Source organism: Scyliorhinus canicula, chromosome 13, assembly GCF_902713615.1.
Source record: "Scyliorhinus canicula chromosome 13, sScyCan1.1, whole genome shotgun sequence".
NCBI classification, from domain to species: domain Eukaryota; kingdom Metazoa; phylum Chordata; class Chondrichthyes; order Carcharhiniformes; family Scyliorhinidae; genus Scyliorhinus; species Scyliorhinus canicula.
In genome coordinates, this window is record NC_052158.1 from 42,420,799 (window position 1) to 42,433,547 (window position 12,749).

The following is a 12,749-nucleotide window of genomic DNA, read 5'->3' on the forward strand; positions in this document are numbered from 1 at the left end:
TCTCTCTCAACGCCGGTACCACCCCCTCTCCTCTCACCGCCGGTACCCCCCCTCTCCTCTCAACGCCGGTACCCCCCCTCTCCTCTCAATGCCGGTACCCCCCCCTCTCCTCTCAATGACGGTACCCCCCCCTCTCCTCTCAATGCGGTACCCCCCCTCTCCTCTCAATGCCGGTACCCCCCCTCTCCTCTCAATGCCGGTACCCCCCCCTCTCCTCTCAATGCCGGTACCCCCCTCTCCTCTCAACGGCGGTACCCCCCCTCTCCTCTCAACGCCGGTACACCCCCTCTCCTCTCACCGCCGGTACCCCCCCTCTCCTCTCAATGCCGGTACCCCCCCTCTCCTCTCAATGCCGGTACCCCCCCTCCTCTCAATGCCGGTACCCCCCCCTCTCCTCTCAATGCCGGTACCCCCCCTCTCCTCTCAATGCCGGTACCCCCCCTCTCCTCTCAACGGCGGTACGCCCCCTCTCCTCTCAACGCCGGTACCCCCCCTCTCCTCTCACCGCCGGTACCCCCCCTCTCCTCTCAACGCCGGTATCCCCCTCCCCTCTCAACGACAGTACCCCCCCTCTCCTCTCAACGCCAGTACCCCCCCCCTCCCTCTCAACGCCAGTACCCCCCCCCTCCTCTCAACGCCGGTACCCGTCCCCTCTCTCTCTCTCAACGTGCCACTTCCGCAGTGGGTGAAACTGACGCGTATAGCGTCAGTCCGCTGCTGGCCCTTTCGGAAACGGAGATTTAGGGCCTAAAAGCAGGCCGCGACGTCGGAGTCACCGGCGCCGCTTTTGCCCGCCGGAAATGGGTCCGCGGTGAATTTCGCCCATAGTGTTCAATTCTGGGGCGAAATTCTCTGCAGACCGTCGTAACGCCGATTTCCGGCGAGAAAAATTGGTGTAGATGACTCCGGCGTCGGGGCCTTCTTTTAGGCCGCTATTCTCCGTTGCCGGAGGGGCCAGCAGCGGACTGACGTGATAAGCGTCAGTTTCACCAGCTGCAGAAGTGGTGTGACCCGGCGTTTGGGGGGGTGGGGGGGGGGGGGGGAGGGAGGAGGAGGAGAGAGACAGACCGGCATTTGGGGGGGGGGGGGGGAGAGAGAGAGAGAGACAGACCCGGCGTTGGGGGGTTTGCGGCGTTGAGTTGAGGAGAGGGGGGGGGGGGTGGGTTTGCGGCGTTGAGTTGAGAAGGGGGGGGCGGCGTTGGAGGGGGGGGCGGCGTTGGAGGGGGGTAGGGGTGGTGAAGGGGGTAGGGGTGGTGAAGGGGGTAGGGTGGTGAGGGGGGGTTGGGGTAGGGGCAGCGGCGTGCAGAGGAGGGGGGCGACGGATGCCCGGGGCCAACGCACCGTCGCCCCCCCTCTGCACGCAGCTACCCCATCCCCAACCCCCTCCCCTCACCACCCCTACCCCCTTCACCACCCCTACCCCCCTCCAACGCCGCACCCCCCCCCCCCCACTAACGGAGGAAGGAAGGGGGGAGGAGGAAGGAAGGGGGGAGGAGGAAGGAAGGGGGGGAGGAGGAAGGAAGGGGGGAGGAGGAGAGAGGGGGGGGTGTGGGTACCGGCCTTCAGAGGGAGGGGGGTGTGGGTACCGGCGTTGTGGGGGGTTGCGGCATCGGGGGGGGTTGCGGCATCGGGGGGGGTTGCGGCATCGGGGGGGCATCGGGGGGGGTTGCGGCAATCGGGGGGGGGTTGTGGCATCGGGGGGTGGGTTGCGGCATCGGGGGGGGTTTGGGGGGCAGCGGCGTACAGGGGGGGGCGACGGTGCGTTGGCCCCGGGCATCCATCGCCCCCCCTCTCTGCACGCCGCTGCCCCCCAAACCCCCCCCGATGCCGCAACCCCCCCCCCGATGCCGCAACCCACCCCCCCATGCCGCAACCCCCCCCGATGCCGCAACCCCCCCCGATGCCGCAAACCACCCCCCCGATGCCGCAACTCACCCCCCCCGATGCCGCAACCCACCCCCCCCGATGCCGCAACCCACCCTCCCCCATGCCGCAACCGACCCCCCCCCCCCCCCCCCCCCACACTGAACGGCGTCAACCATCATCAATGGTTGACACCGTTTTAAAGCTACTGTGATTTTCGCCGACGTGACCCGTGGCCACGTCGGCGGGACTTCAGCCCATCCGGGCCGGAGATTTGTGGGGAAAAAAATATAATGAAATCCCGCCGGCGCCAGCTGTTTTCAGAGGCTGCCGGCGGGATTTGCACAGCGCCGGTTTTTGGCCGGTCAGAGAATTAAAAAGCCTGCGGGAGCGGGATTAACGCCGCTGCCGGCCGATTCTCCGACCCTGCGTGGGGTCGGAGAATTTCGCCCCTGGTTGCCACACTACCAGAAGGGTGTGGAGGCTTTGGAGAGGGTACAGAAAAGGTTTACCAGTATGGTGCCTGGTATGGAGGTCATTGGCTATGAGGAGAGGTTGAATAAACTCATTTTGTTTCCTCTGGTACGACGGAGGTTGAGGGGCAATCTGATAGAAGTCTACAAAATTTTGAGGGGCCTGGACAGAGTGATAGAAGCTTTTTCCCAGGGTGGAAGAGTCAATTCCTAGGGGACATAGGTTTAAGGTGCGAGGGGCAAAGTTTAGAGGAGATAGGCGAGGGAAGCTTTTTACAGAGGGTAACGGGTGCCTGGAATGCCTTGCTGGAGGAAGTGGTGGAGAACAGGTACAATAGCGACGTTTAAGAGGCATCTTGACAAATCCATGAATAGGGTGGAGGTAGAGGGATACGGACCCGGAAATGCAGAAGGTTTTAGATTAGAAAGGCATCATTATCAGCGCAGGCCTGGAGGGCTGAAGGTCCTGTTCTTTGTTCTTTGATCTGGGCTCTGGTTTCAGTTTCTCTGAGGCTGCAGGACCAGAGGGAGAGGAAGAAGAGGTATCGGAGAAGACAAGCTGTTCAAAGAGAGGAGGCAAGGGAGTACTCTCACCAGGAGGCCCGACTCACCAAAGGCTTTTGATGCTAGAGGGCGCCAGGACACTATCACACGGTAGAGAATAAAACAGCAGCCATTTCAACACGTTCACCCAGAGATAGCTGACTCTACATGAAGTTGAATTTTAATTGGCCAGTTCAGGCTTGGGGTTGGTTTATATTTACACCCAGTTGCATGTACTGTACTTCTGGCTGCTGCAGGACATGTTTCAGTTCTTGGGACTTTCCAATCCTAATCATCTATGATAACTCACAATAAAATGTAACCCTGTCAGTACCGAGAGTAACCCTTAGAGCATTGCTGTGCTGTTGTCTACAGTAATGATAGTCAGAATGTTCCAGCCACTGGTAACCTCACTCCACTCCATCAGCTTGTCCAAAAGTATACTTTATTCATCAAAGTAATCACAAAATATTTTGAATTGAAAACTTCAAAGTGCAATATAATTCAACTTTTCTCCAAATAACATGTTCCGATTTGAGGTTCCTCTACACAATTTTAATAGTCTCGATATTTACAGTATACATTCCATGTCAGGCATATAGCCCGAGAGAAAAACATTTCAAATTGAATATGAAGGAAGTGCAGTAGAATTCAGTGCTTCTCCATACAGCATATTCCTCTCTCAGGTGCCTCAATATAATTTCACAATTGAAGGTTAAAACCACAAGAAGTGTAATGGTTAATAGAAACCAAAGCAGCAGGTCAGTGTGTGAGGAGAAGGTAGAGGTTAATAGGGTGAACGGGCAGGGCCAGTCAATGATTATGGAGGGGAAAGAAACTGTAAAAAAAATTAAATGTAAGGAGACTGTGGGATTGAAAGCTGGGGATGAGGCTGAGTGTTACCAAAGATTAATAAAGGAGGTCAGAATGTGTGAAAAGCGTAGTGCACAAGAAAATACCTGCAACAGAAAGACAAATCTGGAGGGCATATTTAAAAACCTTGTACCTCAATGCACGCAGAACCAGAGGGAGAGGAGGAAGAGGTGTCAGAGAAGACAAATTGTTCACAGAGAGGAGGAGGTGGAGTACTCTCACCAGGAAGCCCTACACACCAAAGGTTTTTGGGGATCTCTTCTCCCACCTATGCCCAGGCCACGAACAGTGTGTTCAGCGGCTCTGCTTGACTAGGAGATGGTCATTGAACTGTGCCACTGGTGAATGCCTGCTAACTTGGCAGCAATTATTACACCTTCATCTGTATCAATCATTAGTTACTCTCGACTTTAATTCTCCATGACTGCTCGGCAACATTGCACAGCTGTCACGGTGAAGGGCGCTGAGGCCAGGACACTGGGGCCATTTTATAAACAACTGTACTCTTCCTATAATCCTGAAGCACTGCTTTCAATTGATTGAAATCCTACCCCCATCACTGTGAGTATGCCACGTTCCTGTATCTCAGACCCTGTGGACCTCACCTGTTCATTGGCATTGGGGCAAGCAGTAAGGGAGCTGTGACTGTTTGAGTGTATTTTACCCTCTCAGTATCCTCTAACAGAGGCAATGTCCTGTATATATCCCCCCCCTCCCCCTATTCTACATCTTAACCATTTCCCACAATTCTTGCACTACCGTAGGTGTGATGTAGTTCATGACTGTGGTACCAGGACACTATCACACGGTAGAGAATAAAACAGCAGCCATTTCAACACGTTCACCCAGAGATAGCTGACTCTACATGAAGTTGAATTTTAATTGGCCAGTTCAGGCTTGGGGTTGGTTTATATTTACACCCAGTTGCATGTACTGTACTTCTGGCTGCTGCAGGACAGGTTTCAGTTCTTGGGACTTTCCAATCCTAATCATCTATGATAACTCACAATAAAATGTAACCCTGTCAGTACCGAGAGTAACCCTTAGAGCATTGCTGTGCTGTTGTCTACAGTAATGATAGTCAGAATGTTCCAGCCACTGGTAACCTCACTCCACTCCATCAGCTTGTCCAAAAGTATACTTTATTCATCAAAGTAATCACAAAATATTTTGAATTGAAAACTACAAAGTGCAATATAATTCAACTTTTCTCCAAATAACATGTTCCACTTTGAGGTGCCTTTACACAATTTTAATATTCTCGCTATTTACTGTATACATTCCATGTCAGGCATATAGCCCGAGAGAAAAACATTTCAAATTGATTATTAAGGAAGTGCAGTAGAATTCAGTGCTTCTCCATACAGCATATTCCTCTCTCAGGTGCCTCAATACAATTTCAAAATTCTTCCTATTCACAATGTATATTCCATGTCAGGCCCACAGCCCGAGGGGTTTTTACTGTACACGGTTTCTAATCCCTGCTCTGGGAATCCGGGTTTGAATCCCACTAAAACAGATGGTGAAATTTGAATTGAATAAATATCTGGAATTAAAAGTGTAACAATGACCATTGTCAATTGTAGTAAAACTCCATCTGGTTCACTAATGTCCCTTAGGGAAGGAAATTTGCCAACCTTACCTGACTCCAGGCCCACAGCAATGTGGGTGACATGTTAAGCAAGCTACTCAGTTTTGTTTTAATTTTTCCAATTCCAGAGCAATTTAGCGTGGCCAATTCACCTAACTGCATATTGTTTGGGTTGTGGGGATGAGACCCATGTGGACACGGGGAGAATGTACAAACTCCACGCTGACAGTGACCTGGGGCTGGGATCGAACCCGGGTCCTCGGCGCCGTGAGGCTGCAGTGCTAACCACTGCACCACCCTGCCTCCCTCAAGTCACTCAGTTTAAGGATAATTAGAGATAGGAAATAATTGCAGTCAGTGATACCCATATCCAATGAAAAAAACTGAGGATTCACTTGAATCCCAATAAATAGACACAGATTGAAATTGTGATTATTTGGTTACATTGCTTGTAATGTGCAACTCTGCAAATAAATATAAAGGTGTGTAAAAATTAGTTCCAATTCCTCCTTGACCAACTGGATTTCTGGAAGAGAATAACTTGGAGTACCTCTAACAAAGCAACCTTCCATTAAGTGTACCCCCAGAGAGTGATTTTACCTTAAAACAGTCTCTGAAGTGGCCAATATGGGACAGTAAGCTGATACATTGGCTCATACACCGTTAGCAGGAAACACTGGATTCTCCGCCCCGCCACGCCATATTTCTGGTTCACCCCGCCGGTGGGATGCTCTGTTACGCCAGTTGGTCAATGGGGTTTCCCATTGTGAGGCAGCCCTACGCTGTCGGGAAACCCCCGGGCTGCCGGCAAAATGGAGCATCCCGATTGTGGAGAATCCAGCCCACTGCCTTACTCCATATGTTGAAATGCAGAATGGCCAACTGTTTGGGCGGTTGTTAATTAAACAGCTGTGAATGCACTCTGCACAGATTTCCAGGAGCTATTTGACAAGGTGTCACATCAAAGGTTATTATGCAAAATAAGAACAAATGGTGCGTGGGGTAACATTTTAGTATGCAGAGAGGATTGGTTAGTTAACAGGAAACAGAGATGGCAGGATGTGACAAGTGGAATGCCACAGGGTTTAGTGCTGGGGCCTCAACTGATTACAATTCACATCAATGACGTGGATGAAGGGACCAGTGATACAGTTGCTAAATTTGCTGATGACACAAAGATGGGTAGGAAAGTAAGTTGTGAAGAGGACATATTGCAAAGGGCCATAGCGAGGTTGATTAAGCAAAAATTTGGTAGACGGAGTATAATCTGGGAAAATGTGAACTTTTCCACTTTGGCAGGAAGAATAGTAAAGCTGCATATTATTGAAATGGAGATGGAAAGAGGTTACAAGACTCTAAAGTACAGAGGGATCTGGGTGCTCTGGTACATGAATCACAAACAGTTAGTCTGTAGATACATCAAGTGATTAGGAAGACAAATGAAATGTTGTTTATTGTAAGACGAATGGAATATAAAAGTAGGGAAAGTTGTACAGGGCATTGGTGAGATATCTGGAGTACTATCCATAGTTTTGGTCTCCTATTTGAGAAAGAATATAAATGAGTAAGAAGTAGTTTAGACAAGGTTCACTGGGCTGATACCTGGGATGGGCGAATTACCTTACGAAGAAAGGGTAGGTAGATTCGGAGTTTTGAAGATTGAGAGGTGATCTTATTGAAACATAAACGATCCAGAAGGTGAATACTGAGAGGATGTTTCCCCTTGAGGGGGAGACTAGAATTGGGAGACACAGTGAACAGTGAACAAAGAACTGTACAGCACAGGAACAGGCCCTTTGGCCCTCCAAGCCTGTACCAGTCATGATGCCAACCTTGGCCAAAACCCTCAGCACTTGCTTGTGCCATATCCCTCTGTACCCATCCTATCCATCTACTTGTCAAGATGCTTTTTGAATGCCGTTAATGTATCTGCTTCCACAACCTTCCCTTGCAACGCGTTCCAGGCACTCACAACCCTCTGTGTAAAAATCCTGCCTCGCACATCTCCTCTAAACTTTGCCCCACAGACCTTAAACTGATGCCCCCTGGTGACTGACCCCTCTACCCTGGGAAAGAGTGCCTGCCCATCCAGTCTATCCATGCCCCTCATAATCTTGTAGACCTCTATCAAGTCACCCCTCAACCTCCGTCGTTCTGATGAAAGCAGTTCGAATCTATTCAGTCTCTCAGCACAGCTAACACCCTCCAGACTAGGCAACATAAACCTCCTCTGTACCACTCTAAAGCCTTAAAATCCTTCTGGTAGTGTGGTGACCAGAATTGTGCGTAATATTCCAAGTGCAGCCTTACCAAGGTTCTATACAACTGCAGCATGACTTGCCAGTTTTTATACTCGATGCCCCGTCCAATGAAGGCAAACACTCCGTATGCTTTCTTGACTACCTTGTCCACTTGTGTTGCCACTTTCAAAAATCTGTGGACCTGCACGCCCACATCTCTCTGACTTTCTATATTTCTAAGAGTTTTGCCATTTACAATATATTTCCCCTCTATGTTAGACCTACCAAAATGCATTACCTCACATTTGTCTGGTTTAAACTCCATTTGCCATTTATCTGGCCAAGTCCCAACCTATCAGGGTCCTGCTTTATCCTCTGACAATCCTCAACACTATCTGCCACTCCACCAACCTTGGTGTCATCCACAAACTTGCTAATTAGACTAGTTACATTTTCCTCCAAATTGTTTATGTATACTACAAACAACAGAGGCCCCAGCACAGATCCCAATGGAACACCACTAGTCACAACCTTCCATTCAGAAAAACACTCTTCTACTGCTACCCTTTGCCTTCTGTGTCCGAGCCAGTTCTGTATCCACCTTACTGCCTCACCTCTCATCCACTTCACCTTTTGTACCGATCTGCCATGAGGCATCCTGTCAAAGGCTTTACTGAAGAGCATGTAAACAACATCCACTGCCCTCAGCTCATCAATCATCTTTGTCACCTCCTCAAAAAGCTCGATCAATTAGTGAGGCACGATTTCCCCTCCACAAAACCATGGTGTCTATCACTTAAGAGTCCATTTGTTTCCAAATGGGTATAAATCCTGTCCCTGAGAATTCTCTCCAATAATTTACCTACTACCAACATGAGGCTCACTGGCCTATAGTTTCCAGGATTATCACTGCTACCTTTCTTAATCAGCTGTACCATGTTAGCTATTCTCCAGTCCTCTGGGATCTTACCTGTAGCCAATGAGGATACAAAGATGTCAGTCAAGGCCCAGCAATTTTTTCCCTTGCTTTCTTCAGTGTTCTAGGGTAAATCCCATGCGGCCCAGGAGACTTATTTCTTTAATATATTTTAAAACACCCAATACCTCCTCCTTTTTGATGTCAACGTGACCCAGACTGTCCACACACACTACCAAAGAATAATCTTCCACAAAGTCCTTTTCTTTGGTGAACACTGATGCAAAGTACCTCACCCATTTTCTCTGGCTCGACACATAGATTCCCCCCACTGTCCTTAAGTGGTCCAATCCTTTCCCTGGCCACCCTCTTGCTTTTTACATATGAATAAAAAGCTTTGGGATTCACCTTAATCCGACTTGTCAAGGACTTTTCATGACCTCTCCTAGCCCTCCTAATTTCCTACTTAAGTACCTTCCTATTTACTTTCTACTCCTCAAGGGTTTCGATTGCCGCTTTCCTCAGATAGCTGCAGGGATAGTGAATGCACTGGGTATGATTTCCCTGGATTCCCTAGATTCTGAAACAGTCTCAATGGACTAGAATTTAGCAAATGTAACAACACTGATCAAGAAAGGAGTATTCTATGACTGACCTGAGGAAAAAGGAGGTATTGTGCCCCCCCCCTACAACTGGACCAGAACTCCAGGTTCGAGTACAACACCAGGATTTATTGGCCGGGGAAGGAGAGTTCATAACATGGTTCAATGGGCTGATAATTGTCATAATATACATCTATGTGTATAATGGAGTGCAGACAGGCAGTGATTGACACACAGGATGACCAGTAAGCACACAGAACAGAGCAGCCATTCACCAGACAGGACACGACCACTATAAAGCCAGAGGACACCAGTTTTCCCACTCTCTCGGGATCCAGCCTCTGAGACAGTCAGATCTCGTGAGCTAGCCAGTGCAAACACCATGTGGTAGCTAGTAAATCTGGTCAGGCTAGTGTCAGGTCTCCATTCAAGTCAGCATAGTGTCAACCCACAGTTAAACATGTATTATAGTTTAGATGTTAAATAAAATCTCATCAAGTGTTGGAAGTCTGTCTCTCGCTACACTGCATCAAGTGCAGTCCACATCGACCCAGCCTGCCCAACACATCATGGTACCAGGTAGTGATGCTGAAAATTGACGGACCTACCTTGAGTGAATCAGTGTTGACCAGCAAACAGCCATCCGGTGACATGGAAAACGTCCGCCCTCCTCCGCAGCTCTTCATCGCCAGCAACCTCGGTGCAAATTGGAAGATCTTCAAACAGACGTTCCAGCTCTATCTCAAAGTCACCGACCTCGAGACCGCATCAGACGCCAGGAAGATCGCACTATTCCTCTCCACAGCCGGGGACCACGCCATCCACATCTACAACTCCCTTACATTCGCTGAAGGCGAAGACAAAACAGAATTTAAAACAGTCCTGCTGAAGTTCGACAGCCACTGCGACATTGAGGTGAATGAGAGCTTTGAACGGTACGTTTTCCAGCAAAGGCTTCAGGGTAAGGATGAACCTTTTCAATCCATTTTGACCCATCTCCGCATCCTCGCGCAGTCATGTAACTATGACTCCACAACTGATTCCATGATCCGGGATCAGACCGGGATCCGATTCCCTTCGCCAGCTGCTCCTGAAAGTCAAGCAGCTCACCCTCACCATTGCCATTGGAACGTGTGTTCTCCACAAACATGCTAACAATCGGTACTCCCATATCAGGGCGGCAGAAACTGCAAAGCTAGTCTCGAGGCGGAACGGGTGCAGGCCATCTCACAAACGCAGGGCTTACAGATTGATGAGAGTGGCCATTTCGCGCACTTTTCCCGGGCCCCTGCGCATGCACGCCACAACTGAGGGGACGGCGAGGCAGAAGATCAGCCTGCCCAGGTGCGTACATCATTTGATCGCACTGCGCAGTCGGCGTCATGATGTGTCTGAATTGTGGCTCCGCCCATTTAAAGCGGCAATGTCCGGCAAAATCACGACGGTGTCTACAGTGTGGCAAGCTTGGCCACTACGCAGCCCTTTGCAGATCTGCTCCACTGCCCAGCAGCCAGCGATCCCAGCCACGGCGCAGAAGCATCCATTCCATATAGCAGGCCATGCCAGACTCCGACCCCGACAGCCTAACAGATCCTGATGCTGAGTGCCTCATATCCCCATACCGGGTGGGCATCATTACGAAGCATGCGCTGCCTTTCTCCAAGATAGTGAAGCACCTCCCAATCCTCAGCGTGGATCCCGACGACGAGTGGTGTGCTGTCCTCACAGTCAACAAGGCTCGCATCCGGTTCAAGCTGGACACCGGCGCATAAGCGAACCTCATCTTGAAATCCGATCTCGACAACATTGCATCAAACCTAGCATTCTTCCACCGGCCTGCCAGCTCCTTGACTAGAATGGCAATGCCATAGCTGCCAGTGGCTCATGCCAACTCGGAGTTTCCAATAAATGATTTAAAGCAACACTGCGATTTGAGATAGTAGGACCTGACAGAGCATCCTTGCTCGGTGCTCGGGCCTGCAAACTCCTGAACCTGGTTCAGCGAGTCCACACCATGTCATCATCACCGGCGACTGCCTCACCTGATGAAAATTTCCAAGCTGAAATTGATGACATCATCACACAATATCACAGCGTGTTCGATGAATGGGCACACTTCCATACCGATACAAAATCCTGCTCAAACCAAGCACCATCCCTGTGGTTCACGCACCACATCGGGTGCCGGCACACATCAAGGATCGCCTCAAGCAGCAATTACAGGACCTCCAGGACCAGGGCATCATATCAAAGGTCACAGAACCCACCGACTGGGTCAGCTCCATGGTCTGCATCAAGAAACCATCAGGGGAGCTTTGAATCTGCATCAACCCCAAAGATCTAAATCGCAACATCATGAGGGAACATTACCCGATACCAAAATGAGAAGAGTTGACCAACGAGATGGCTCATGCCAAATTCTTTACGAAGCTGGATGCATCCAGTCGCAAGCTGCGCACATTCAACACCCTGTTCGGTCGCTACTGCTACAGCCGGTAACCTTTTGGCATCATCTCTGCCTCAGAGGTATTTCACCGCATCATGGAACAGATGATGGAGGGCATCGAGGGGGTGCGCATGTATGTTGACGATGTCATAATCTGGTCCACAACTCCTCAAGAACACATTGATCGCCTCAAGCAGGTATTCCACAGAATCTACGAACATGGCCTCCGACTCAACACGGCCAGGTGCTCGTTTGGTCAATCAGAAATCAAATTCCTTGGCGACCAAATTTTGCAACAAGGCGTGCGGCCAGATGCTGACAAGATTTCGGCTATCAACACCATGAGGACCCCAGAGGACAAGAAGGCGGTCCTCCGCTTTCTAGGGATGGTCAATGATGTGTTGGGTATGCTGGGTCTGTGAGGACTGCGTTTACCATAGCAGTGAGAGAGACAGGCTACCAACACTTGGAGAAGTACAACTCTATTTTGTTGAACTGTGAGCTGTTAAACATACTTTCACTGTGGGTTGACACTATGTTGAGTTCACTGGAGACATGAGGCTAACCTGATCAGCCTATACTGCTAGCACATGGTGGATGTTCGTGTTGCTGCTCACGGGCTCTGGCTGTCTCAGAGGCTGCATCCCCAGAGAGTGGGAAAACTAGTGCCCTCTGGCTTTATAGTGGCCGTGTCCTGTCTGGTGATTGGCTGCTGTGTTCTGTGTGTTGATTGGTCTTTCAGTGTGTCAGTCAGTGTGTGTCTATGCACCATCATATACTTGTGTGTATATTATGACAGTCAAGTTCCTCGGGAAGTTCATTTCAAACATGGCTTTCCACACCACAGCCCTCCGCCATCTCATCAGAAAGTCGACGTAATTCCAGTGGCTGCCCGCTCATGAGAAAGAATTGCGTGAGCTGAGGGCAAAGCTCACTCATAGCCCCGGTTCTAGCATTTTTCGATCCTATCAAGGGGACCAAAATATCCACAGATGCGAGCCAGGACGGTATTGGGGCGGTGCTCTTCCAACGGGATGACTCCTCCTCCTGGGCCCCAGTTGCGTATGCCTCCAGAGCCATGACGCCCACTGAGCAACAGTACGCTCAAATTGAGAAGGAATACCTGGGCCTCCTATCGGGAATAGTCAAGTTTCACAATTATGTGTATGGCCTCCCAAAATTCACAGTTGAGACGGACCACA